Source organism: Falco punctatus (assembly GCF_963210335.1).
Source record: "Falco punctatus genome assembly, contig: scaffold_29, whole genome shotgun sequence".
NCBI lineage: Eukaryota > Metazoa > Chordata > Aves > Falconiformes > Falconidae > Falco > Falco punctatus.
In genome coordinates this window covers 1839565-1867106 of record NW_027660164.1, presented here as the reverse complement: position 1 = coordinate 1867106, position 27542 = coordinate 1839565, and the positions used below count along the sequence as shown (strand labels likewise).

The 27542-nt window shown below is 45.8% G+C and overlaps 1 protein-coding gene and 2 long non-coding RNA genes across 3 annotated transcripts in view; 2 read left to right on the top strand and 1 right to left on the bottom strand.

The window, feature by feature from the left end:
* LOC308057729 (heat shock factor protein 5-like) overlaps positions 1 to 27542 on the top strand; it is a 310493-nt gene that overhangs the window by 138420 nt on the left and 144531 nt on the right. The gene's annotated exons all lie outside the window — the stretch shown is intronic.
* The window catches only part of LOC308057743, a 158825-nt gene that overhangs the window by 8835 nt on the left and 122448 nt on the right, over positions 1 to 27542 (top strand). The gene's annotated exons all lie outside the window — the stretch shown is intronic.
* Positions 12699 to 14885, bottom strand: LOC308057736. The gene is made up of 3 exons (XR_013925429.1): positions 14691 to 14885; positions 13778 to 14013; positions 12699 to 13023 (listed from the first exon to the last, which is right to left on the bottom strand). It is a non-coding gene; the product is annotated as an uncharacterized lncRNA (long non-coding RNA).

Genomic DNA, 27542 nt, shown 5'->3' with positions numbered 1-27542 from the left:
AGCCAGCTTGTCTTGCAGCTTTTTCACCAGAGCCATGGCTCCTGATGGCTACAGACAGCCGACAGCCCTGCCAAGCTGCCATTTTCGAGCAGCCACAGACCTGAAGTTACAGTCGGTATGGGTGCCCACACTTGGCAAGCCTACACACATGGTTCAGGATGCCCTGCAGGATGTAGAAGACTGCAGCCACCGCTTTCTGACCCAGTTCTGGGCTTCGCCATGCTGGAGATGGAAATGTAAGGCAGACCACCCCTGTCACAGAGCTGGACGCCCAGACACACAGGCGGAGCCGAGACAGGGAAGGGGAAGGACAACCAAGTCTCTTCCAGGCTTCTTCCCCGGGACAGGGCTTAGCCACCTCCCCTGGGGGAGACGCACACTTTCAGAAAGAGCCCAGAGGCTGAAAATCACAGCACCATCCATGCTCTCGACCATGGACTTGGGGGTACAGGGTTTGTATCACTGCCCCCTCTCCGTTCTGTTCCTGGGGTCCTACACGGCCAGCTCTGCTCCCGCAGGGACCAAACCCCTCCTCCCCTGCCAACACCCCCCCTGCCCCAGCAGCTCACCTCTGCTCTCCTTCACAGCATCCAGCTGCCACCACTCAGTTCAGCTGGGAGCCATCCCTCCCGATTCACACTTGGCTCCCAGCTGGCTGCCTGCGCTCCTGACTCAGACACATGCCCAGCAGCACAGGCTGCAGCTGGTCCCAAGGAAGCAGACAGGGGATCACACTCGTGCACAGCGCAGCACACAAGCGAGCCACCCTGCTCCCTCCTAGCAGGGTCTGACCAAACCAGGCTGGTGGCCCTGCTCTCTTTTAGAGGCACAGAGAACTTCGTTCATGCAGGGAGCTGCTCCACCCAGGCTGAAAATCCTTCCCCCCAGCCCCGGGGAAACACTGTTCACATAGCTCTTCTCCTCCTGCAGAAACAAAGGAGCCTACAGCCAGGGGCAAGAGCAGGCACCTTGCATTATTAACCTCTCCTTTGCTGCAGCGTTAGAAGGACACAGAGCACCGTCAGCCAGCACCCCCCAGAAGCCCTGCTGCGGGCTCCGAGGTCAACCCTGACAGCACAGGCACTCTCCAGCTTCTGAACACCAAAACCAAAACCCCTGTGCAGGGTCTGAAACAGGCACATCAGAAGCACCTTTCCCGTCATCATTGCTGCACCCACGCCATCAAACCCACAGAATAACTGGACACGCCTGGTGTCTTGCAGAGGACACAGAGCTGCAGCAAAGGCAAAGAGCTGCAGTGAGGATCCAGGGAGAGGGGGGAAGTGCTGCCACAGGCAGCTTATACGAGGGGGTGCAGAAGGAGCCTTCACTACCCCCATTTTAACCCATGGAGGAAGAACTCCAGCGTTCGGTTCAAGAAAGGACTGACTGCAACACTCAATCATTTTAGATGCTATCAAAACATCCTCTAACAAATAACTGCAGTCAGATCACTTACCCACTGACACCTGATGGAGTCCCAAATAGGCAGCTCAGTCTTGAGCCAGAACAGGCTTCGTATTTGTTTCCTGATGAGAAAGAAGGAAAATCAAGGTGGCTCCTTTTGCCCGTGTTTCCCCTGCCACCTTCTGAGCAATGCAGTCCCACACTGTAGGGGAGAACAACGATTTCATTTTGGTTTTGGTAGCACAGACCTGAACGCACAACCCTGGCTTTGCTGTCCCCCTTTTTATACCCATGCTGGGAACCCATTTCGTTTTCTCACTTTGTTGAGTTTACATCTCACTTCCAAACTCTGAACTGCTTCTCTACTTCTTTTCTGAATCAAGACAGCATTTCAAATGCCTGCGTTTTTGAGACATCAACTGTGCAGTTACTTGAAGAGTAAGTTGTTCTCCTCCCATTGCTTTTTAAAACAAAACAAAATCTTTGGCCCTAACAAGTGTGATGCCTCCTAGCTTTTCTTTTTCCTTAATACTATGACACCCTTTAATTCAGACAGCTGTCTTTGTGTACATGCAGAAGAAAATCTACAAGCCTCAAGAAGTTAATCACAGTTCAAGGGGAATCTCTGACGTGGAAGTCAACAAGGCAGTATCCAAGGCTGCGACTGCCAGAAGACAGTGCCACAGAAGGACGGATAGATTCCAGATAGAGGTTCAGACCTGACTCTGCAAGGTATCGGCACAACATCTCAACCTAGACAAGAAAGGGTACAGCTGTCAAGGACACCCATATCTATGCAGTTACAGGATCGGCCAAGTAGTTGTTCCTGGGGCTGACGCTGCCTTAACCCCAGCTCTCTTGGCCTCCTGTTGCCTCTGGCAGCTAAGAGCCATCTAAGCCCCCACGACACCGAGGACAGAACCATGCTGCAGTACCACCATGCTGTAGAGGCAGGGTTTAGTGGTCTGTCACAGATGCAGAGCAGGAGCAAGTCCCTCCTCCCTCACACCCAGCTCTTCTCCTCAGCTAGCAGGGTCCTGCCAGGGCATCTCCCATCCCACCCCATACTGCGGGGCACCACAGGCTGGGGACCACCAGCCCCTCCTCTCCTCCACCCGACATACCCGACCTCCTTCAGAGCCTAAGCACATGGCAGCTCTCTACTGCTTGGCATCACGTGCATTTAAAACCACGGCAATACCCAAGCACCCACGGCCCAGCAAGATCCTCCCATGGTCGGCTCCAGAGACCACGTTAAACGCCACAGACTGTCCTTCCTCCAGCTTCTCCAGGCCAAGAAAAAACCCACACGGCCTTAACCCAGTCCACAACAGCTGGGTTGGCATCTGCAGCTCCTGGCACCACTTGGCAGTTCCATTTGCAGTAGGACTGCTCTCCTCGGCTTCACAGCAAGCTGGTCATCCACAGCCCCAGCCGATCCTAACCTCTCCTGCAAGGCGCTTTCAAACACCAGCATCTGCTTCTGTGATCTGAAGCAAGCGAGAGGGAAAAATCAGACAACACAGTGGGACACAGGGAAGGGACAATCCCAGCCCATGACACATGTTTCAGCCCGAGCCCACAGGAGCACCTGGCGCCATCACAGCGGCTACAAAGCACCATCGGGTGCTCAGAAGCGGTGCTGTGAAAGGAGTAGCTTCTTTTATTTGTCACTTGTGAAGCGCTGAAGGGACAAGCTCATCTCCTGGCTGCTGCCGGGCCAGCTGGCGCAGCTCCCTGCCGCACACAGGGCTGCGCTAAGAGGTGCTGGGGCACTCGGCAGGCGCCACCGCTGCTGTGCAAGGAAGTTAACCTGAAGCAGGCACCAAGGAAATAACAGCAAAGCTGGATGTGGCCTCACCTGCTCTGGGCAGTTGCCTTCACAGGCCCAACACAACCACAAAGGCACACTTTGAACTCAAGCAAAATCCCAAAGGAATTGCCGGTTTGCTCAGGAAGGGACTGCTGGGTTACCTTTTGCTTAGACAAACATCTGACTGCATTTGTAGCAGAAAGTCTTTTGCCAAAAAGACACAGAGTTTTGTTAACGAGCAGCCACGCAGAGGCTGCCCTGCGCTGGAACCCGGGCCAGGGCTTTCTGATTTTTAAACAGGGCACCTAGTGCATCCCTTAAAAGAGCCTCTGGTCTCTGCCACGGAGGTGCTGTCAGACTCTACAGCTTCTAGGGGATCAAGGTCTCCGTGCTGACTCCCAGCACACCACATTTTGGCAGTGGCAGCACAAGGGCAGGTTTTCATTTTCCACATAGAGACTGTTGAAGCTGAACTGCTGAAATGAGCTCCCCGGGTTCTTCCTTTGAACCTCTTCCCACCCTTCACATGTCCCAAGAGCTCTCATGAATCAAAGAGCCAGCGGCAAAAGCAGCCCCTGCAGATCCTCCTCGAGAAGAGCCTTCCTACTCAGAGACCAGCTCTGTAATAAACATATGGCCCCAAAAGCAGAGGGGAAGCCCCTCCAAAACACAAAGGAGTGGAGCCACTCATTAGAGGGGGCGATCAGAAAAGCTGACAGGTCTGTGTAGGGAGCACCGGGGGCCTGAAAAAATGCACCTGTCAAGCCACTGCTATCATCTGAAACAGCTGGCATTTTAGAAGACAAGGCAGTAGCCACATCACAAAAAAATAGAAGGACAAAACAGTCAAGAGACAGGTGCCCCAGTGGGTCCAGGAACAGGCAGGTTTGCACCTCTGCAGCCATCAGCACAAGCAGCTCCAAGTTTCAATCGAGGCTCAGAGTTGCAGGACAGACCCCCTCAAGCCGGAGCTGTCAGGCTCACTGCAGAGCGTGTTCCCCGTCACCACGTGCGTTATAGGAGCAGCTCGAGATGGTGCAGGCTGGATGCGAGCAGCCTCTCTGCCAAGGACAAAAGTAAAGACCCCAGTACGCCCTGTGTGCCTTCCTCTCACACTGGAAAGTCTTCCCAGTGCACTCTGGCACCTGATCTCATTAAAAGGGAAGAGAAAGAACAGATGGAAACGCAAAAAGAAGCTGTTCAGCTGCCAACCGCTGACCCCATCCTGACTCCATCCCTCTCCTCACCGCAGCAGGAACACAACTGGCTGCTCTTGGAAGGACAGCAAGGACAGCAGGAGAGGAGGAGGATTTCAGGGGGCAATAAACAGCAGGAGCAGATGAAATTTTGGTAAATAAGGGCTCCTTCGGTCAGGAAGGAATTAACCTGCAATTGGGAAATACAACACACAAGGACTGTGCTGTGCCTGGGAACCCTCCAGTTCCTGCAAGCAGTGAGGAGTGGGGTGCTGGCTGAAACAGCCGCGATGCCCAAAGCCTTTCCAGCACGTCTCTGCCTCCAGGCACCAGCCAACGCAGGAGCAAGGTCCCAGCACACAAGCTGGGGGCCCCAGCACAGCCTGCAGGAATCTCACAGCCTGCAGTTCAGGTATTCAAGTGTTCTAGGAAGCTTCAGCACACCCAGGTGACGTTCTATAACCAGGAGCGTAAGAGAAGGTGTGTGTATCCACCATCCTGCCTTTCAAGGTGGAAGACATCCTTGCAACCTTCCCTTACAAAGCAGCATGTGGACTCCCAGGGCAACCAGGCCACAAAGAAGAAACCTTCCCAGCTGCCTTAACCAAGCCACCACCCCTTCCTCTGTCCTATAGACAGAAAAAAATAATTCCCCCCCTGCCCCGCCCCGCCCCCCCCCATGCCCCGCCCCCCCCCCCCATGCCAGAAGCAGCACATAAGACAGACCAAGGATGACACTGAAGGTGACAAATTTGCACTCACCTAATTACAGCTCTGCCAGGGTCCAGGCAAGCTGTTTGATCTCACAGGGACTCAGCTTTTCTACCCACCAGGCAAGTCCAGCAACACTTCCTCGGGAAAAGACAAAGTCACAAGGGCCAGCAAACAGCTCCCATTCAACAGTGCTGCGAATACTATGGAGAGGCTTCTCCCTCCTCTCTCTAATGCCTGAGCAGCCCAGTATTTTGAGCAGCACACAGAATAAGCTTTCTTAGTAGAAAATGATACCAAGTTAGTCTGGTCAAAGATAGGAACAAGAAGCATTACTGACAAACCTTGTTACCCGCACCCTTACAGCATGCTGGCTAGACCAACAGATCTTGAAAACACGCACCTGTAGCAGTCCTGAAAGGCAGCGAAAACAGCATCTCAGCTCTGCGGATAGAACCCAGATGCAGATGATATTGCACAGGACAATTAAGGTAGAAGTTGATTATGCACCAGCTTTTCTCCAGCAACTGCTTACCAGCAGGGTCTTGTCCCATAGGAGGCACAAGGTGTCAGACTCCACATTTGCTGCGGGCTGACGTGCCCAGCACATCTGCAGCCGGGTCACAGCTGCCTGCCTCTCTCACCCACCCAAAACCCTTGCAGAGGGAAATGGAAGGGCACTGAGCATCCAGCCGGTACCTTCAGCCCTTGGCACCCTCTGTCACTAAAGAAAAAAAAGAACAGGCCAAGGACAATTATGCCCTGGCACCAGGACCTTCTTCCTAGAGGCAGCCCTCAGCTGAACTGCTGAGAAACAAGTACCTACAGTTTCCCTTTAGCACAGCCTCAAGGCAGATGCCTTCTTGTAACCCTCCTCCCTGGCTGCCGCTCCCACCTTTTTAACTAGGTGCTAATTTCTCCCAGACAGGCTCACAGGAACTTGCTGGGCTGCACACCAGAAGATGGCTTCAGTTTCATTTCCCTAGGACTAGAAGACAGAGATTTCCAGCCCTCTTTGGAAACGGCTGCTCTCCCCAGCACTGAGAACTCCTTTTACAAATGATAGCTCATGAAAGATACATCTGGGCTTAACCAAGCTAGCTACACTGAGCCTTCACAAGGAACGGCTGGGCAGCAAGGAGAACTGATGCATCTCCACAAGGGGCAGGTCTGGGTAACCAGCCCAGCAATGAGACTGGTCAGGCAGCCACCTCGTGAGGAACACTTCTGCATCAGCAAGGGCAGTGGCAGCTTTGCAGGCCGACTCTGAAAGGCTCCAGCTGCTGACAGAACACAGCTCCCTGCTTCGCTGCTTTGCAAGCCCTCCCTGCCCGAGCACAGGCAGCAGCTCAGACAGCAACCTTCCCTTCAGGCAGGGCACTGGAGTCTGTAACGGCAGCTTCGGTCCCTGGGCTCAGCTTTGCTCCTCTCCACAGCTCAGAAGCTTTTCTGCCTCGGTGGGTGCACTGGTCCCTCCCTGCCCTGAACTCGAGAGGGGGCCCTGGGGAGGTCAGACCAGCACCTCCACACTGTCAAGCTTGCTGGGCTGCATCTCTGTGCTACCCACAGTCCCTGCACAGAAGGGCAGCCCTTGTTCTAGCCTTGCTGGCAAAGTCAGCTGAAAAGCAGCTGGGGAGGAGCATTCACTTGGGAGAGCAGGATTTCTCCTTCCCAGTGAGCAGCAGTTGCAGGGCAGCAGGCAAACTGGCTGACATTTGCCAAGAGCTCTGAAGGTGCAAACCCCTCCAGAAATGCCCATCATTAGTCCTGCTAGTCTCGGCCCACAAAGCTGGTTTGTGTTTTGAGAGAGCCCAACTCTTACTACACATCCCTGTCCCTGGGAGCTAATCCCTCCTTGCCTTAACTGTCCATCTGAGCCCACAGCAGCATTTCAAGGCCCAGAAACACCCGGCGTGAAAGGAAAACAAAGGTCAGATCTCAAGTGCAGCCTCTCCTGGGGATGCATGCCCCACAAGAAACCTCCTCTCATTAAGGTCATCATCCAGGTAACCCTGCCACAGCTGCTCCTGCAGAGAAGCGATACAAGGGACTCCCCAGCACCCCCTCCCAAAGCCCTGCTCGGTCCCCTGGCAGGGCAAGTGCTGCTACCAGCAGGGACTCCCTGCCCTCCCAAACGCCCCCCTCAACATTCCCACTTGCCCCAAGTCTATGTACAGCTCCATCTGGCAACGCCACAGCAACAGCAGTTGTCTTTGCAGTAAAATAAAATAGGCAAGGGGTATATTTTTAGAGGAACATAAACCTGATTTTCAGTGATACTGGATAACTGCAGCTCTTACCGGCTTCAAATGGTATTTTGGGCACTACCACCTCAGAAAACTCAAGCTTTCCATATAAACAATGGAATTCACCCCCAAAACTAGTTTCCACACAGAGAAAAAAGTATTCTGGTCAGATTTAAAGAAAACCTTGTGTTGCACTTACACCAGAAATGGATGACAAGTTTCAAAGCTGTTTTTAGGAGGGCTTTGACCTGAGGAAAGGAAATAAGCAATCAGTGAGGTAACTCACTGCCGCACATGGAACCAGCTAATGTATGAAGATAACAGAGGCAAAAGATGTCAGTCTCTCAAGTGGTATATCAAGTCTGGATAACATTTGGTCTGGATAAGAGAGAGTTTTAAATTCCACCTCATCCCAGGTTTGACAACACTGATTAAACCCCCCCAAATCCTACAAATTACTGATCATCAGCTCCAGCGGTGACAAAAGGAACTAGTTGTTAGACCATGTCCAGATATTTTCAGCACCATATTGTCTTCTGAATGTGGTGCCGTTTGCTCTATACCTGTCACTATGGCTATCACCAAGCATTATTAGAAGTGAGTCAGGGACTGCACATGTGCTAGTGCAGATCCACCTTCACCGTTCCAAAGGAAACAACTCCATAACGACAGATTAGTGAGAAAGCAGGAATAAAGGCATTTTTATTTTGTATAGATATATCTGTTTTCAGAAAGGAATTCAGTTTATTAATAAAACTATTTTTGTTGAAGTTTAGCAGCAGATCGATAAAATTAGCTGGAGGGTTACTTACTTTCAAGTAGATCCAGTGTTCCACTCCCCTCCTGGCAGAAAAGAAAAGTACCTTCAGGTTTTCAAGGCACAGATTGTGTATTTCTTGTGGTATGAACTAATTTCTTTTAACATTCAGCTGCGCAACTCACCAGTTCCAAGAACTGCGTGTTATAGTTTGCATTCTGAACAAAGCTAAGTACCTTCCCTTCCAGGGCTCTTTTGTCTTCTAAATGCATCCTCCTTGGTTGTATTTCATGTTACTGTGTTCTCACTGCTTCTCTATAAATGGACATATTAATCCTTAATTTTCTAGGTTTCTTGCTCCATTTGCCAAAGCAGCATTTTCCTTCTCTCAGGAGCTGCAGATGCAGATTACCACTGTGCCAGCTTCCTCCTGTCTGGAGTGGTTTGGCAAAAGGAATTAGTTCAGGAAAGTTCATAAACGTCTATTTTCTTTTCACTTCTACTACACTTCACAGCTGTCTCACTGTGCTCTTGTCACTTTTCTTTCGAGTATACTTATGAAAACCCATCACAGCAGCTAAGGTCTGCAGGGTTGGAAAGCTGACCTTCCAACACAAGGGGCAGAAATATGGGAGGCAATCTTTCTCCCATCAAATAACAGTTCCTCCACAACTCTTTTACTGTTTGGGATATCCCTGAGAAAATGCAAAACCTCAATTTTGGCTTGTTGCAGGATTCACAACGATGGAGAAAAAGCTGTCAGGATTCACTTGTCAGCAGCTTAGGAGTTGTGGAACTTGAGGTCCATTTGAAAATGCTTCAGTTATTTGTATGCAGTAGACCTAGATGCAAGGGCATTAAAATCTGGCATGAAAGCCTATATGAGCAGGATATGCTCTAGTCTGAAAGAAGACAGGTTTGGATTGAGATAAAATGAAACACAGACAACTAGAAATAAGTACAAGTGCAATACTGCTGGTTGACTTCATGTTTAAAAACATGGCCCATCAGTGCAGAGAAAAACTAGTCTGTAGCATCCAATTAGAGCTGCTGCATTTTTCTAAGCTGTCCGGCTTACTCTGCATCCAGGCAAAACTGTTCACAGAAATAGTATATTCCCTTTTTTTTATGTAACACTTCAGGAGAAAAGGAAAAAAAAAAACAAACAACAAAACACGCAAAACCCCAAAACTGTTGCTATAGAGGTATCATCTATAGAGATAAAGAAGGCCTAAAATGAAGCAAGAATTCATAGAATCACCTTTCTAAATCTTCAGCTGCTCAGTCTTGAAAATATGGGGGAAGAAAACTGAAATGCATGTGAGTTAGCATGCGGTTGCATAAAGCTATCCATGAGATCAACTAGGACTCTAGGAATTTCCAAAGAAGTTGATCCCACCACATCTGCTTTCTCCCTACCTGTGAGAAAGCACATCGTGAAAATCAACCTTCAGACAGATAAGATTCCTTCCCCCTTTGAGTACTGCATCATCACAGAGAGCCCAGCACCCCCAGAACAGCAAGAGAGATGAAGGAACCGGCACTTACTGCCACAGAGCATTTCCAGTCGGTTTGATTCTGCAGGTCAGCTACAAGCAACAGGATCCAACTCATGTTCAAAGAGCTCCAGCTCTACGTCTTATTGAACAATGGAAGTGGTACACTCTGGAAACTCTAATTTAGATGTCCCACTATATATGCTGGTAAAAGCAGATAGATAGATAGATAGATAGATAGATAGATAGATAGATACACACACACACTGATTATTCAGACATAATCTGGGGTTTGCCTCACGCCTCCTGCAATGAAGCCACTGATACTTACCTATCGTCACACATACAGGGCATTGCAAACCATCCTTGAAACAACTCATCAGCAACTAGTAGACTCTGTATTAAAACTGTAGCAGTATTAATATTTGATGTCTTCACAGCAGTAAAGATTTATTTATTTTTTAAAAAGCAGAAAAGTCTAAGAAAGCCATTATTTGTCACGGGATGATCCAAAGGCTGTTAATCTCCTGTCTATACCTTAAAGAAAGAAAAGAGGAGAAAAATCTAATTTAAACAAGTGTTATTAGGGAAAAAAAATGCAGACTGATGTTACATTAAATTATTTGGGAGGCTGAGGTATCCAGCCATGGTCTTCAGTATAAAAGAAAATTATAGGGTCTATCAACTAGAGAAGCGGTGCTCTGAGCCTATATGCTGGCATGCTTACAGTTTTTTTAATGTCTGGCAGGATGTTTTACAAACTAAACTCAGCAAGGTGACGATTCCACCACAAGGTGCTTCAGATGGTTTTGCTAATAATTTTGATCAGCTGAAATGGAGAAAAACATAACTTCATTTATTTGGCTTTTCCAGAACCTGTCAAGTCTGAGCAGAACCATTAATTTCTCCCTTCTGCATCTCCCCCACCTTCTTCCAGAAAAGACGCACTTCATTTTTATTTTTTTTCTACAAGTATTCTGCATAATCAGCCTTTGTTCCCAAAACAAATTTTGGTCATTCTTTGTTCTCTTCCTTTGCTAGAAGGAAGTGCCATTTCTTGAGAATGTTCATTGGAGGCTGGTACTGCTACTGCTGCAAACATGGAAGTGCTAACCACCATCTATTGGCTTTTGTTTTAAGAGCCTTTTAACCAACTTTGTTAATGGACTGAATGCAATTTAGGTATGGAACTTGGCTAAAATGTAGCTTCAATTGGCTATTAAAATTTAAGAGCCAACTAAGATAGCTAATTACAAAAAAAGCTCCAGTGATAATCTTAAGCAGAATTAGTAATAGCAAATGACAGGCTGTCTAGTCTTATTCCCAAAGGGAAAGAAACTCTTAACTAAGAAGTCAACCAGACAACGTGCAGAAAACCTAATTGCATTACTCTTATTATGGCATCCCAAATCTGGCAGCTCACTAGGATAAAACAGTGAGTAAAGTCTGTCAAACTACTCAGGAAAGCAACTGACCCTTCTTAATGCTAGCTGTAACAGACATCGGGAATTACGTTAATATTTTATATTAACTTATTCCTGTAAAAATTAGCAAAGAAGCACCATCTAAAAAATATCTTATACCCATCCTGAATTTGATTCTCTCGCCAGATATTTTAGATTAAGGAAAAAAAAAAAGTGACACAAGATAACACTTCTTGGGGCTTTTCTGAATTATGGGAGAAACTGACATCCTGGTTGCCCAATCTAACATGGTTAAAACAATTACTTGTAATGATCATTGTAATTGTCTTTCTATTTTTAATTATTAGTATAGCGATCCGTTGTGGATTTTGGTGTCTTAAGGGAACTGGAAATTCCTATAGTGAATGGAAGAGAAATCAACTGCGACAAAAATTAGAATCTAATCAATACTTTGAGTCTGAGTAAAAGAATTTACTAATTTCTTTGAAAAGGGGGGACTGAGAGAGAGGGGGGTTAAGAGATAGGGTAAAGTTTAACGATTATAATAGTCTGCTTAGCTGTCTGCCAGATCTTACATGGTTTGCTTGGGTGTTGTGATAAGGTATACGGGAGTAAAGAGCCTTATGACCATATAAGTCCAGCTTTATGACCATATAAGTCAAAAGAACAATTACAACCTTGCAAGAACAAGCCAAAGCTGGTTCTGCGGTTTGGACAAAAACCAGGACGCTACTGAGCCTGCGCCAGATGTGGGGGTAACTAGCAAGACTCACCTGCCTTCATCCTCAGGACCCCTGACGACCACCACCATGGGACACTGCGCAAACTCAGTCGAGAAAAAAATACGGAAATGGCTCGCAGAACTAATTTTAATACGAAGCGGGGATAGGTAATGCATATGTATAGGCGTATTGCAACACATTATGAATATGTAATGAGATGCCTTATAAAAACAGAGCAAGTTTTCGTGTCAGGCGCGCACGGTTTTGGCGGGACTACCCCCCGTGCTGCCCAGCGCTGAATAAACATACCTACTTCACAATCTTACTGATTGTGGAGTCTGCTTTCCGCACATCAATACCATCCTATTTTTGAAGCATCCCTTTGTTGGTATTGTACTAAAACAAGTTCCGGTGAAGAAACTGCTAGCATGAACATCAGTGAAGGAGGAAAAGGTGTCTCAAACAAAGGTGTCTGATGGGATTTTGCACTCATCATAAAGTTAGCTGTTTTAAAAAAGGTCATCCACAGAATGGCTTGGGTTGGAAGGGACCTTAAAAATCATCCAGTTCCACCCCCCCTGCCATGGGCAAGGACACCTTCCACTAGACCGGGTTGCTCCAAGCCCCACCCAGCCTGGCCTTGAGCACTGCCAGGGATGGGGCATCGGCACTAAATTTTACTGAAGAGCTTATTTGGGAGCTTCCTATGCCACAGTATTCTTCATCACAGTTTCTCTTGCAAAAGAGAACTTGCAAAAAATAACCTGTTACGCAGTTCATCATTTAGAACTCAGTATTTTTTGGTCTTTGAGCACTTCTGGAAATTTGTATAACCCTGATGACCAAAAGTCTTCGTTTCTACTACCTAGTTGTGTACTGTTTTGATGAGCAATTTGGTTTAGCATATTAGAGCATATGGTTTGGAACTAGAAATGGATTCTGACTTTAGACTGAAAAGCACAACCTTGCTTACAGATACTCTTCAACACTAGTTGAGAACAGTATTTAAAAACGCTTACCTTAGCCACATAGGCTTCAACTCTGTTTCTTGATGGTAACGTATTCACGGTTGGGGTTAGGAAGCTTCCTCCTAGATTTAGACTTCTATTCAGTGCCAGATTGTTGCTAATATGTCCCAGTTCAGTTGAATACAGAACTGGACCACTGACAGCGCTGCTTGCAATTAAAGGTTTGCTTCTATGGCACTCCCGAAGGAGCTTAGCGTTGGCTTCTGCTCATCTCTCATTAGCTCTGAAACATTCAGAAGCATACAAAGAATTATCTTTGGTAATAACACTTCCGCAAAGCTACCCTCCAGGTCTTTGACTATTATTTGACTTCTGAAAGTGGAAGGGATTAAGAGAGTCCAAAAAAACCGTCCATAATTTGATCTGAGGTTTTTTGAAGAGCCTATTTCTAGGTAGCCACACTACCTGCAAGAAGCAGCAAGAGTTAACCAATACTTTGGACTTCTCAGCATTAAGGCCTCAAAGCAGTCTGTGCACACCGTGTGTTTACATAGCTCTTCCTGAAAGGTACATCACCTGCATAAGAACTCTGGGCTACCCTTCCTTTCCCAAAGAAAGCTGAAACCTATGACATGCGGCTAAAATGGAAGCCAAAAGATTTTTGTTGCTGCTTCGCAGCATCAAATGCCACTCTCTGAAGGGCCTATCCTTATTCAAGCAGTAAAGGACATGACATTATCTTTTCTGCCATACTTAGAGTAAGAAGAGGAGATTAGAGACTGGCAAAAAGGCTGCCTGTTAAAACAAACTCAACTTCAAAAATATCCTATTAATGCCCATGATCGGTGGTGTTACTGCTGGAACACTGAAGAGAAATGAAGATAGTTCCAATGAACAGGGGGGAGCCTTAAGGTACTTTCATCACAAATATGCTATCTTATGCATAATGCTGACCAGATGTAGAAAAGGTATTTAACAAAGAAAACTGCTTGAGGGAAGTAGTATCTTATTATCACCCCAAAAATGCATGGACTTACCCTTCCAGTTTATTTCCTAGGCATCTTCCATTTTTAACTTCCTCCAGATACGGGTCTTTGTACTTTTACGCTTCTGCCTGTACAGATTCTTTTTGAAAAATACTGTCTCGTTGGGTATTTTTTATCCTGTCCAATTCACGTTCGAGGTCTCCAATTCTGTGTTCTAGCTGGTTTGTCAGCAAAGCATGACGACTGGCTCTGATTTGTTCTAATCTGTCCTGGGAGGCTGCCTGCATCTGAAGTAGATACACACTTTCAACCACCGCAAAGAAAAAGAGAACTCTCCTCGCCAGTCAATTGCGTGTACCCAATTTCAAGGGACCAGCTCTATTCAGCGAGGCAACTGTGCCTCCTCACTGCCATCAGCGACCAGGGCACAACCCTGGAACTACCACACCAAATGATTCTTTTCATTCAGAAAGAACCCCCATCTTAGCACTATTACTCATCAAAGCTACTGATGGAAGAACACTATCTCTGTAGGACAGGGCATAGCATTCCTCAAAGAAATCATGGAGATGCCGCACCCCCAGCCCCCACCCTGCAGCTTTGGCGACTTCTTTTCTGAGCGTTGCCCCTTGTGCAATGACTAAGGAAGATGTGTATGGCTGGCTGTGACAACTCTAAGTTGCAATACCCATTCAAGGATAAACAATGAGAAGACCAGTGGACAGTGATACCCCTCCAAGAACTGCAAAATGAAAATCTACCTTGGCAAGTTTTTGATTCAGGGCCTGCAGGCACACTGCACACCCATGAAAGCATCTTGCCCAACCATATTCCCTTCTCCCACTGCCCTTCAGGAAAAACAGAAGTACAGCGTAACACATGGAATCAGGCACCACCCCCCGCCCCTATAAAATGACAACCAAAACAGAAGTCTGTAACAGACACACATAAGAAATTAACTTACCTGCAAAATCAGATTGACTTCTTGCAGTTTTTGTCTTATTTCTTGTTCAGCTCACTCTTCCACCTCTCTTTTGTATTGTTCTATTTGGCTGCGATCCACCATGTTAGTCTCCATATGGTGTTTGAGATTAGCCACCTCTTCTTTCAGCTGGCTTTTGCTCTTTTCCAGTTTTTCATGGCTCCCATGCATGGTGGACAACTCTCGCAAATCATGATTTTGTGCTTCTAGCTGCATGCCTTTTTTAGACTATCTCCAGCTGCTGGGAAAGTTCATCGACCTGTAGACAGGAAAGGGGAAAAAAACAGGGAACTCAGAGAGATCTAAAATTAGTCAAATCTGTGAAAATTGGTACAGGAGTTGGCCATCAAGACTATTTATTTACCATCTGCTGATTCAGTGTTAAAACAAAAGCGAAACCAGGCTCTTCTTTTAAAACAAGAACAGCTTTCACATCATTTCTGACAGCATTCCTCAGGTTCCCATCCTTCCTCAGTTCTGCAGTGGGTCACAGACCAAGAGGTACCAAACCAGCGGCATTACACCCGCAGGGCTAGGCTGAAAAGCACTAGGGCTATTCTTCTGCGAGATGTTCATACGATCATAGGAAATCAAACACACCCATACCCAGTTACATCACAGCCACATTCTGGTTTCATCAGAAAAAAACCCATGTATCATGCTTCAGAGGAACTGTCACATGCTGTCACACGGTCAAAGCTTCGTCACAGAACTGACAAGACAAGAAACGGATACCCTTTCCTTCCATTACGCTAACAGATCTGGAAATAGTGGTTCAGAACACCGCTTTTGCAGCACTGGTGGCAGAAGACAGTCTCTTTAGGTCAAAGCTACAGTTTGTTTTCAAAAGATTTCCAGGAAATATCAGACTTCCCATGGGTTCCAATGGTCAACTACAGCTCTATCCCCTTCTTTCCCCCTCCAGAAACATCCATCATCTATACCTATTAACCATAAAACATGATATCCCACCATCTTTTATTTTTTAAAAAGAGGGGGAAACCACCAGAGTCAACACTTGAAAGTCTCTAAAATACGTAGAAACTTTACACTTATTTAAAATTGCCCAAACGTAATTCCATTCCCTGTCATTCAAAATAACTCTTCCAACAGGAACACAAATATGCTGCTAACCTGTGAACTAAAAATGAGCCACTCTCAAGGCAGTTGACTCGTTCTACAATAATATCTTCTAAAAAGGAGCATAACTTTGAAACACAGCTATCTCAGTAATGAGCGGAGAAGCAGCTAAAAGGTTCCATGCTACCAAACAGCCAGAGCAACCTCAAAAGCGTTTCTGGGTCTCCATGACAAGGGAAAGACGGACTGAGTCAGCTACTAGTAAGCAACAAGTTACAGGGTTTTTTCCGCATCACCTCACACTGCATCGTGCCCTGGGAAGCAAAGACACCATTCCGAAAAGCAAACCCCCACCTGCCTCCTGCTCAACTCGTGCCCGAGACAGGCTTCAGGGGGTGACCTTGGGCAAGGCCAACTGCACAGAGTTGTTCCGAGTGACGGTGGCGTTACTCCCCTCTCTTCCGAGAGGGAATGCATCCGTCGGAGCCCGACGATGCTGCCACGGCCTCAAGCTGCAGCCAGGCCTGTGCTGGGCCTTCACTGCTCTCAGCCCTGGCCCTCACCCATGGACGTGACGTCCCAGTAGGACTGCAGACCTGCCCATCCCTATGGACCGGCCTGGTGATCTGCACTCTTGGAGGACTCTGCTTACTGTCCCCAGAACTGTCCCCAGAACTCTTCTGCTCTTCTTGGTGAGGGCCTGTGGGGCTGATCCCTGGCCTGTGTGGTCACAGACCCTGCCAGCCTTGCTGTGGCTCTTGCTTTGCCCTTCCTCTGCAGGACAGCCTACCCCTGATGCGCCCTCGCAGATACTGCTGTGTACGTAACACTTCCATCTTTACCCCTAAGAGCTACATCAGTATTACAGTCGCCTACTACTGTGACCATAGAAGGAACATCAAAAAGCAGCCAAATAATTTCAGAAATACAGCCAAGAAAAAAGTAGTCAAAATCAACAACATGAAAAGAAGTATAAAGAAAGAACAAAGGTTACAAAAGAAAAACCACCACAATAACCCAAACAAAATAAAGCTCACCTTTGCTCTTAATCTGCCAATTTCATTGACCATTTCAGAATACCTGTTCTTCGCTTCTCCCTGCAAATTAAGCTGGGACAGTCCCCCTCTCGCCTCATACACCCTTAGCTCCTTCGTAGCTCTGCTCAGCAGCCTCTTCAACCTGCACAGCAAACTAGTCATGAAAACAATGAAGCAAAAAGAAACAAAACTGGACTTTTTCACATACTCTCATGTAAACAGCACAGACACAGCTTGCTTTATCTTTAATGTACTTGACACACCAGGAATTACCAGGAAAAAACAGTATTCCTGTGCCACATACACTTGGAGAGTCCAGATTTCACCTGAAAAGAGGAATGAAAGACTCCCTTTTTCCCAGGAGAACTGCAGGGCAACCTGCATCTGCAGTTGTTTTGGCAGCTATTGAAAACTAGGGGCTGGTGTACAGGAGTACCTTGCAAGAACTAACACGAGGCTGGCATCTGCTCACAGTTAGGTACACCTATTTTTACACTAAAGTTTAATAAAACATGACTCCTACGCAGGGATACCTCTTCACCACGCTAAAAAGCCGTACCTCTTACACCTTTCTGCAGATCGAGGTTTCTTTTCATTTCTTGGGCCAGACGTAGTTCAACTGGGCGTTTCAACTCTACCAGCTTCTTCACTTCCTTTCTTTCTCTCACACTTTCAAAAGAGAAAAGAAAGATGTATCACGCACACAGAGCACAGGAAAAATACCTACGTACAGTCTGTGCATCTAGCGCTCTCCACAGAGAAGCTGCCGGACGTCTCTATCCGTTAGCCACGTTCCACAGAATGCCATGGGACGGAATTCCCGAGGCTATTCCATCCATCCCTTCAGGTTTCACATCAAACAGACCAATATGTAACTACAGAAACAGATGCCCTCGCCTGAAGCAAAGGCCATCCTCTTCTAGACAAAAAGGTGGAAAAGATGCTGGGGAACACTTTTGGCAGTGCCTCTGCTCACAGTAGGGATTACGTAGGTATGCACTTCATGGGAGAACATCGATCCATCCAAAGCTTTCATGGGATCTTCCACCAACCAGCAGGCAGGGGCTTGTGGAGGAATCTGATCTTTTGGAGTTCTTCAACATTTTATTCCCCTCGGCCATTACCTCCACCTCTTCTGTGTGGGCATTTACTTAGCCACATGCTGGTTTTCCTCCTCTTGGTGTTTTCTCAGCCACACCAGAGGAGAGCTGGCAGCTGTTTTGACTTTGTACTTCCATTTTCCCTCTACAGAAAAGGAGAAAAGGGGAAGGCCGCCCCTTGGCAACTGGCAGGCGCTGCTTGTTTCCCAAGCACTCGTTCATTTACCCAGCATTCCTTCAGTATGTTTTTCTGCAAGGCTTTTAAGCTCCCGCTACGCTGAAAACATACAGCAGCTCCTCCATACACGCACTGGAAACATCAAGCATTTTAAACCTGCCTAGAAACCAAGGGGTCAGAAGATGACCACACAAAATCCAAGGAAGAACTGGGAACTGTGGCCTTGCTCAATGTGCTCAACTGATAGCAAACCAAACTGGGAACTCTTCCCAACAGAGCCACTCCAGAGCTTACACAAAGATACCCATCTAGCTTTTATTTGCTTCCTCCGTGACCCCCAAACGATAAGGTACTCGCAGACTGAATGGCAGGGATAACAGAAAGCAATGATATGTAAGAACCTGACCAGAAGGTGCATGTGGTTCTCCTGGGTATTGCCTCGGTGCCCGGAGAATTTTCTGGGCTCACCTGTTGCAACAGTTCAGCCTTCTCCTCGTCCGGCTGAGCAACGCGCTCTTCAAGGTGGGATCTTGACTTCAAGTGCTCCTCCCACGTGCTGTGCAAGTCCTTGGATGTCAGAGCCAGCATGTTCTGCTTCTGCGTCTGTGAAAGCAACAGTGGCAGAAGAAAAAGTAAGGTGGCCGGAAAAGACAAGAGCGCAGGAGAATGCAGTAACTCACACAGAAACAGGCCTAAGCTCTCCTCCACCCATCCAAGACCTATGGCCAAGGTTGATGTGGAGTGTAAAACACACCTTAGGAACCATAACCAAGAACAGCAGCTGGAGCTGGTGGGAAGAAGGAATACTCTAGAAGCGACAGGATGAGGTTACAACTTTGGGGGATAAGATGACATGCACACACACACACAAAATCACCCTACAGCTTTCCTGCAAAGCTCCTCTGGTTCCCTCTATACTTCAGTTTTCGTAAGAACACTGCAAAAGGTGGTGCAAAAGGACAACATTCGCTCCTACTTTCAACAGCTACACTCAGATTTATTCATATAGTTACAGACATTAAGTACCTTAGTTTTCAACTTTCTTTCCAACTCCTTTTGCAAGCGCAGCTTGTCTCTCTCCAGGTCACTGTGGTAGCGTGTAGTAACTTCAAGTGAAGCTTCTGGCATAGATTGCTTTTTAGGTGCATCAGCAAGCTCCTGCTGCAGTTGTCCAAACATGCCCTAACGAAACAGTTAAATGAGCATGAAGAAAGTTCTAAGAACATGAAATACGCCTTTAACTTATTTTATTATACAATTAGACCTGTCTAGATTGAACCCAAAAGTATGCAATTTTGCCTGCCAGCAGCAGGCATCTGCATGGATGATGATCTCTTGTCATCTTTCTCAGCTGAGCACCTTCAACTATCAGCAGCTGTTCACGAGGATTTCTGTTTCCTAACACATAAAAAAGGCTCAGGTATTGTTCTTCCTTGAACAATACACAGGAACACACTGCCATTAGGTATTTTTTTCCTAACAAAACCCAAAGAAATCTGTTGTGATCTAAGAGCCATAGTTTGACTGCAAATATTACTCTGGTGACTGAAGGCAGGACTTTGTGTTAGATTGTTCTTTCTTCTGTTTCTTCACTATACAAATACAATTAAATGAATACAAATATCTGAAAGCTCCTTTGAGATACACTTTAAGGGTATGTTGAATCACATCCTCTTGTAGTCTTCTTACTGAGCTCGTTTTAGAAGTACTGATAGATTAGGTTTACAAAAATCTGGATAGCTCATATATATATATATATATATAGCTATATCCATATACACACACACACTCTCTCACATGATCTTCAAAAGGAACCCATTATTTTGGTAGTAAGAATACAAAGCAAGTCACAGTTTACCATGATTGACAGTACTGCTGGAGTGTGGCTACACATCATAAAAGAGAAAGCTTAAGGTCACCGTCTGACATGAACTTTGAGGAACAGGCAGGCCCCTCAGAACCCTCAAAACACATACAGAAATCAACAGCTGGACATTACTAATACTCTTCAATCTTGATAGCAGCTTACAGAGAACCTATTTTTTCCCCTCTATAGAAGCTTCATATAAATCTATCCCCAACCACTTCACTTCTCTGTACCTTCATTTCTCAGCCCTCGTGTATTGGATGGTTCCTCCTTTTATACCACTCTCATTCATGTCATCAGTGCAATACTTACATCAAAATCATCAAATACTTAAGACTATTCTATAGGGCATAACATGGACTAAGGAAAATAGATGAAAAAAGTTCTAGAGAAGAATCACCTTTCTTGATCAAAGCTTAGACTTGGATACCTTTTTTCTGTTCTCTGCTTAGATCTGAGGACTAATATCCCCGTTGCCAAAACTTTCCGCAATTCCGAGAGAAACATAACAAACCAGAACAAATCAGTATTCTTTGGTCCCATGCATATAACTTACACCGGATACTTTGTAGGAACAAACTAATTTCAAGAATGGACAAACTTTAAATTGTTCTTTCTACGCATATACTTTACCTGTCTTTCTACTACGTCAGTCTCATATTTAAAGACTTGTTCCCTTAAATCAGTACACTTGGCATTTAAATCCTTGTTTCGCTCTTCTATTAGATAAACTTGCTTTTCCCTATCAGCTCTAAGTTTGCTGAAAATGTCATTAAAACAGTGCTGCACATAATCCACCATTTTTTCTTTCATGATCCTCTTGTTCTGCATCTCTTCCCATTGCTGATGGAGTAAAAAGGTTTTCACCCTGGAGCTGGGCCAATCGCTCCTGCAAGGACTCCTGTTTTATTACAGGTTTGCTTACTGGATCTTTCTCAAGTTGTCGAGCATGATCACATTCCTTTGCCCGACACTGGCCTTGACTTAATTCTTTTTTGCCATTTCTAAAAGCAAAGCTTTTTCTCTGAGCATTTGCTTCAACTGGTGAAGCTCATTTTCTAGCCTATTAGCTTTGCTTTTAGCTTTACACAGCTGCAGAGACAAGCTCTTGTTGGTTTCTTGCACACCAGAGAGGTCACGATGGAGCTCGACTTGCAAGCAAAGGCATTCATCACGTTCTCTGTGAAATCTTCGTTCAGCATTGCTTTTTGATGACAAATGAAGTTCAAGTTCTTGAACTGCAGCGTTCAGGGAGGAACGAAATGATTCAATTTCTGTCTCTAGTCTGTCTTTGCTTTTGTTTGTCTGCTCAAGTTTGGAAGTCAGCACTGCAGATTCTGTCTTTAGTAAGTCCAGCTCCGTGTTGAACTGAAAAAACATTTGTCTTAATGCTTCCTTGTTCAGTTTACGTTCCTTTTTGAGAGCTTCATTTTTTTCTTTCAAGGTCTCATTTTCCTTTAAATATTTTCCTTCTTCCTCCTGGTGCCTAAGTCTTACTTGAGTGAGTTCTAGCCTTAGCATAGCAATCTCATCTTGTAGTAACTGATTCTTGTACAACAGATCCTGTTCTCTGTCAGTGCTGGATTCCTGAAGGACAGGGAACATGAATAAAGAGCCAATTGGGAAATGAATCTACAAAAAACCTGCAGCAATAAACTGCATTTTAACATTTCTAGTACTAAAGCATGACTTCAAAGATGAAGTTTCAGGCAATAAGCTACTCTGTGAACCCATGCACATGTACAATGTACGTACACAACGGAAGTGCAACATATCCTTAAAACCTAAATGAACATCCCAAATATACAGTTACGTTTTTTTCCCCCCTTAAACCAGCAACCAAAGCTTTTAAAATGACAGTGCTTTCTTGTATGTGCATGCCTTTATAATACTGCCTTTAAGGTTGAATTAGTTGTGCTACAGATCTGGTAAAAACAAGGCTAGAAAGGGTATTTTCCTTCTCAAATGTCTTCTGAACACTTATCCTTTTGTGTTACTGGAAGTTAGCTATAAAACTCAATCACCCCCGGAATGCAATAGTCCTGTATATTTCCTCTTTATTGTATGTATAACTTTTTTCCACTTAAACACATTCACCCTACATTTATTGGGCAGCACAGCCAAGAACAAAAAGGCTTCCAGGCACTGCACATTCTTTAGGAAATTCAGTAAATTCTTTTCAAGATCTTTTTTAATACAGTGCTTATGATTGCTTTTTCTCCTCCAGTTACTCTAACTCTTACAGAGAGTTGAATTCATTGCTGATATTCGATCATAAAATTTTAGTTATGTGGAGGTGGAAAAGAAAGGCATACTTGAAGTAAGTTCAATAAGGGAATAACTAATTTAAAAAAAAAAAAAAAAAAGCAATGGAAACACAAACACTGTCAAACAACTTTCTTCCTGGTCAACCTTGACATAGGTAGCTAGGTGTTTCACTGCTAGAAAGCCTAAAAAGTGATGACAAAATGTCTATGAAATGGAAAATAACAGATAGGTTAAGAAACGGTGTAAACAGTGTCTTCTATTAGTTTCCTACTTGCACAAGTAATTCAGGTACATACAGGAGTGATGCTGCTTTCCAGAACTTTTAGACATAAGAGAAAACAAGAAAGGTATTTACCCAGATAAGTTACACCGGTAAACAGTAAATAAACCATCAAGAAACAGAAAAAGTTATATAAGATTTATTATGACTTTAAAACAAACATGGTGAAATTTAATTTATTAGAAAAAAAATCTGCTTACCTCTGATTTTTTCCTATAGATCTTCTTGTCTCTTCTTCTAGTTCCATTTGTCTCCCAAGGTGGTTGTTCAAAATTCCTTCTTGAAGGGCTCTGGCCCTCTTTTCCTGAGAGAGCTGTCTCTGTGTTTCATCACGTTCCTCTTCAACCTACAGTAATACAATAAAACTGCTTGCATCTGAAGAAAAAACAGAGCTAGCAATACATCTTCCCATTCTCCCTTGCATACTTGAAAACATTTTTGATTCCCCACCATTATGATAATCCACCTATAAATAAATAAATTTAAATTTTCTTATGAAAATTTAAGAAGGCGAAATACAGGATGTTTTGTAGTAATTCAAAAAAAGGTAAGGCTTTGCCTGAAATACAAATGAAACCTAAATTTTGAAAAAGGAAAAAAGGAATAATAAACTGCAAAGCAAAAAAAAAAAAAAAGGAACAGCCCAATAGTGAACCAACTGTACTCTACTGTTCTCAAAAGATGACAATTGTTATCCAACGCCTCTTCCATGAACAAAGCGCCTCCTTCTCTAGGCATATTCCAATACAATTGAAAAGAAGCAGAAAATAAGACACCTGTTTCAAGAGCTTTCTCAGTGTTCTTAACTCCATTTCTAAATTCCTAGAGTGTAACTCAAGTTTCTGTTTCTCCTCCATCTCTTTACAATATTGATCTTCTTTCCTTCGGAGGTCTTCTCTCATTTTCTCACACAGCACTTCTACTCTGAGCCTCTTTTCTTCTTGTTTCAAAGAACATCTGGGATTTAACGGAGTAGTTGAGAAACAAAAGCACTGATATAAAAGTAGATATTCCACATGATGAACTTGCAGAGACAACTCAAACCATAAAAAATGTTAAATGTTTTCAGAGTTCATATTTTTACTGTACTTTTCAACTTTTTAAAGAATTCTAACTTCATTCCGTTGTGCATGGTATCAGTTGTACAAGATAGAGAAAAAAAAAAATTTGAGTGATTTATCCGTTATTTGTAAGTTTGTATAGGGAAACACACACCAGTGTGCACACTATAATAATAAAATTAAAAAAAAAACCATCTTCATATTACAGCCATTTTGTTGAAAAAGGAGTTTGTTGTCTCATCAGATCAAAGTATCGTAAACTTTTACTATGGTTAGTATACATTTTCTTAGTATACTGAGCATTGCCTACATATTACGGATTCGGTGACCAGAAGTAATACTGGTGAATCAGCACGCCACTTACCTATGGCAGACCCGACAATTTTTCAGCAAGCCTTCTGTAAGTCTAAAACAACTGCTGACCACAGACAGAACAAGCAGTTTCTGTTTACTCAAGAAGGATGTCAGTGTTCAAGACCAGATTCAGAAATGCATGGGGTTTAAGCTGAATACGATTAAAAACAGGTTTAAAACCTCAGTGGATCTACCTCTGGGAGAAACTACAGCAATTTCATTTTGAAGCTGACTTACAAGGAAAGCCTTATGGAAGGTCAGCTTCTTTACCAACTGAAACAATCAGCAATGAGCACCGACATGGTAAAAAACGGTCCATGGTGTGCCCACGGTACCCAAACAAGAAAGCAGCTTTGTATTTGGTCATTATTTTGACTATTTTTTCCCATATACTCACAACAGCGAACAAGAAAAAAAAAAATCAAGTGTCAACGTAAGGAAAGAACTGCCAATTGAAAGCCTGCTTTAGAAATTCTGCAAGACAAGAATCAACCACCACTAAAATTACTTGAAAGACTGACAGAAACATTTGTATTTGAATGGCGTATATTGCAAGGAGAAAGCTTTACATGTAGTTTCTAGTGTAATTTCGCAAAAAGTGTAACTTTTGAAAGTATAAATTTAACGCTGCTTGGAGAATTCACTTAGAATGAAAATACTACTTCTTTATACTTGACAGATGTTTGAGGATTTTGAACACCTGCTGAAGTCAAACCCAGGCCAAGCTGGGACCGGCCTCGTCTTCCTCGTACCCCCCTCCCCCGCGCTGGGAGGCCCAACTCCCCCAGGCCCAGCTCCCGCAGCCTCCCCTCACAGGGCTGGTGCTCCTGCCCCCGGGCCAGCCCGGCATCTCCCTGCCGACCTCACACGGACTGGGCAAGATCTCCTGGGCTGGGCGGCCAAACACCGGGCCCCGGGCTCGAGACACAGCTCAGCAAGCCCTGCGGAGGGGTGGGCACTCACTGCCCCCAGGGCCCTGGCACTGCTGCCCTCCATACAGCCCAGGCCGCTGCGGGCCGCCCCAGCTGCCAGCTCACGGTGGCTCCTGCTGAGCTCGCTCTCTGCCTGGGCCGCTCCCCAGCCACGCCATCCCACCGGGGATCACCACAAGGAGATCTCCCCTCCCAGGCCAGGGCTCTGCAGTTGTCCTTGCTGAACTGCCTACGGTGCCTGCTGGCCACCCCTGTCTGACGTGATGTCAACAGCGATGAGAAACCTCACGCCTCCGGGTCTAGCTCAGGAGTGTGGGGAAAGGGGCAATCCCAAACTTGACCTTTCCAACAAACAAACAGGTAAGCAAACAAATGCTCTAAGCTCTGGTTTGACTTGCACTGGGTGGAGTTACCAGAAATACTAGTATTATAGGCCAACTGAAGCTGCAAGGACAAAATGAAAAAAAAAAACCACCACCCAACCATCTCTCAAATCTCTCTTATAAATCTGATTTCCCCATACACACTCTCTTGCTTTTTTCTTGCTAGAAAACAAAGTTAGAACAACATCCAGAAGACTGTACATGGAGCTGGTATCTGGACGTTTTTCCCCTCTCACATTATCTACTTCATAGCATAACTGGCCCACGGGATTCAAAAAACCCAAACCCAAAGACTGGAAACTTCTCATCCTGTTGCCTGCACCATCAGTGTCTTTCGGAATAAAACCACTGACAAGATAATACATTATCAGACCACAATTTACATACTTAAGGCTTTGGATATCCCTTTTGCATTCTGCTTCTTGGTGAGCCAATACGGATTTCAAATCTTGAGTCTTCTCCACTCTGAACCGTGACTCCCTCTTTTCACCTCCCAATTCCCTTACTTCGAGTGAGAGAGCTGTATACCGATTTGTCCCACGTTCTAGTCTCTGTTCATATTCAAGAAGTATGTTTTGCATTTTCAACAAAGTAGCAGAACCTGTTTTGAGACAGAAAAGACACAAAGCTGCACAAATACTGCCCAATGTATAAGCTGTTCAATGCTTTGCTGCATTAGGTGCAGGTGGCAGGTCTCGGTAGTGGGAAGGTCCCTGTGAGAAGGAGCCAGGGGTCGTCCCGTGCTGCACATGGACGGTTTCGATGGACCCACCGCAGGGCACAGCTGAGCCTCTCAGCCGTGCTGGCAGCTCCTCAGGAAAAACAAACGTAGGAAAGGGCGAAACCACCACACGGGCAGAGAAGGGGAAAAGCATGTGAAAACCAGCCCCGCAAACGAACACCCAGGTCAGCGAAGGAGGAGGGAGAGGTGCTGCTCCAGGTGCCAGAGCAGAGATTCCCCTGCAGCCCCTGAGAGAACCATGCTGGAGCAGATACCCACAGCGCAGTGCTGCGCAGGACCCTGTGCCAGAGCAGGCGGATCCTTCCCGAAGGACCTGCGACCCATGGAGGGCCCAGGCTGGAGGACATTTTCCCCAAAGGACTGCAGCCTGGGGGAGGACTCACACTGGAGCAGGGAAAAGGGACGAGGAAGGAGCAGCAGAGAGAAACTGCTACGTCCCGACTGCAGACCGCAGCCTCCCCGTGCTGCCTGGGGAGGTGGCAGGGAAGGAGCGCAGCAGAGCTTGAGCAGGGGGGGTGCCGACGTGTCCTTCTCAGGTTTTGGGTCTTTGTTTCTCACTATCCAAATGTATTTTAATCGGTGGAGTCTGTTTTGCCAGTGACAGTCACTGGGAAGTGACAGCCCTGCCTTCACACTGACCCACAAGCTTTTTCACCCCGTTTCGTCAAGGAGGGGCAGTGGCAGCACTGGGCGGGGAGTTTGGCCTTCGGCCAAGGTTAACACTTGCCTAATGAAATTTTAGCATAGTTCAAGAGCCCTAGTAAGTGATGCTTATGTTTATATAATGCCTTGTGCATATATGCAAGCATCTTATGACAGTTGAAATTTGTTATATATATGTACTTACTATTTTTAAGCAAAGCCATTATTTTGCTGTACTCTTTGTCATTAGCTGTTGAGGGGTGTGCTGGTTGTGGCTGGGATAGTGTTAATTTTCTTCACAGTCGCTGGTACGGGGCCATGTTTTACAGCTGTGCCGCAAACAGGGTTGGTAGCACGGGGATGTGTTCCTTATGGCCCAGCAGCGCTCACACAGAGCCAAGGCCTTTTCTGCTCCTCACCCCACCCCACCAGCCAGCAGGCTGGGGGTACGCAAGGAGCCGGGCCGGGACACAGCTGGGACAGCTGACCCCAGCTGACCCAAGGGATGTGCCATGCCACGCGGCATCATGCTCAGCGTATAAAGCTGGGGGAGGACGAAGGAAGGGAGGGACATCCAGAGTGATGGCACTTTGTCTTCCCAAGTATTTGTTATGCGTGACGGAGCCCTGCTGTCCTGGAGATGGCTGAACACCCGCCTGCCCATGGGACGTGCTGGATGAATTCCTTGCTTTGCTTTGCTTGCGTGCGTGGCTTTTGCTATTAAACTGTTTTCATGCCGACCCATGAGTTTTCTCACTTTTCCCTTTCCGATGCTCTCCCCCACCCCACTGGGGTGGAACAAGTGAGTGGCTGTGTGGTGCTTAGGTGTTTAGGTGTGGCTGGGCTTAAACCACATCAGGGGGATATAAAGAAGAAAAAGCTCTTGCTGACTTTTGATGACCGCATTAGA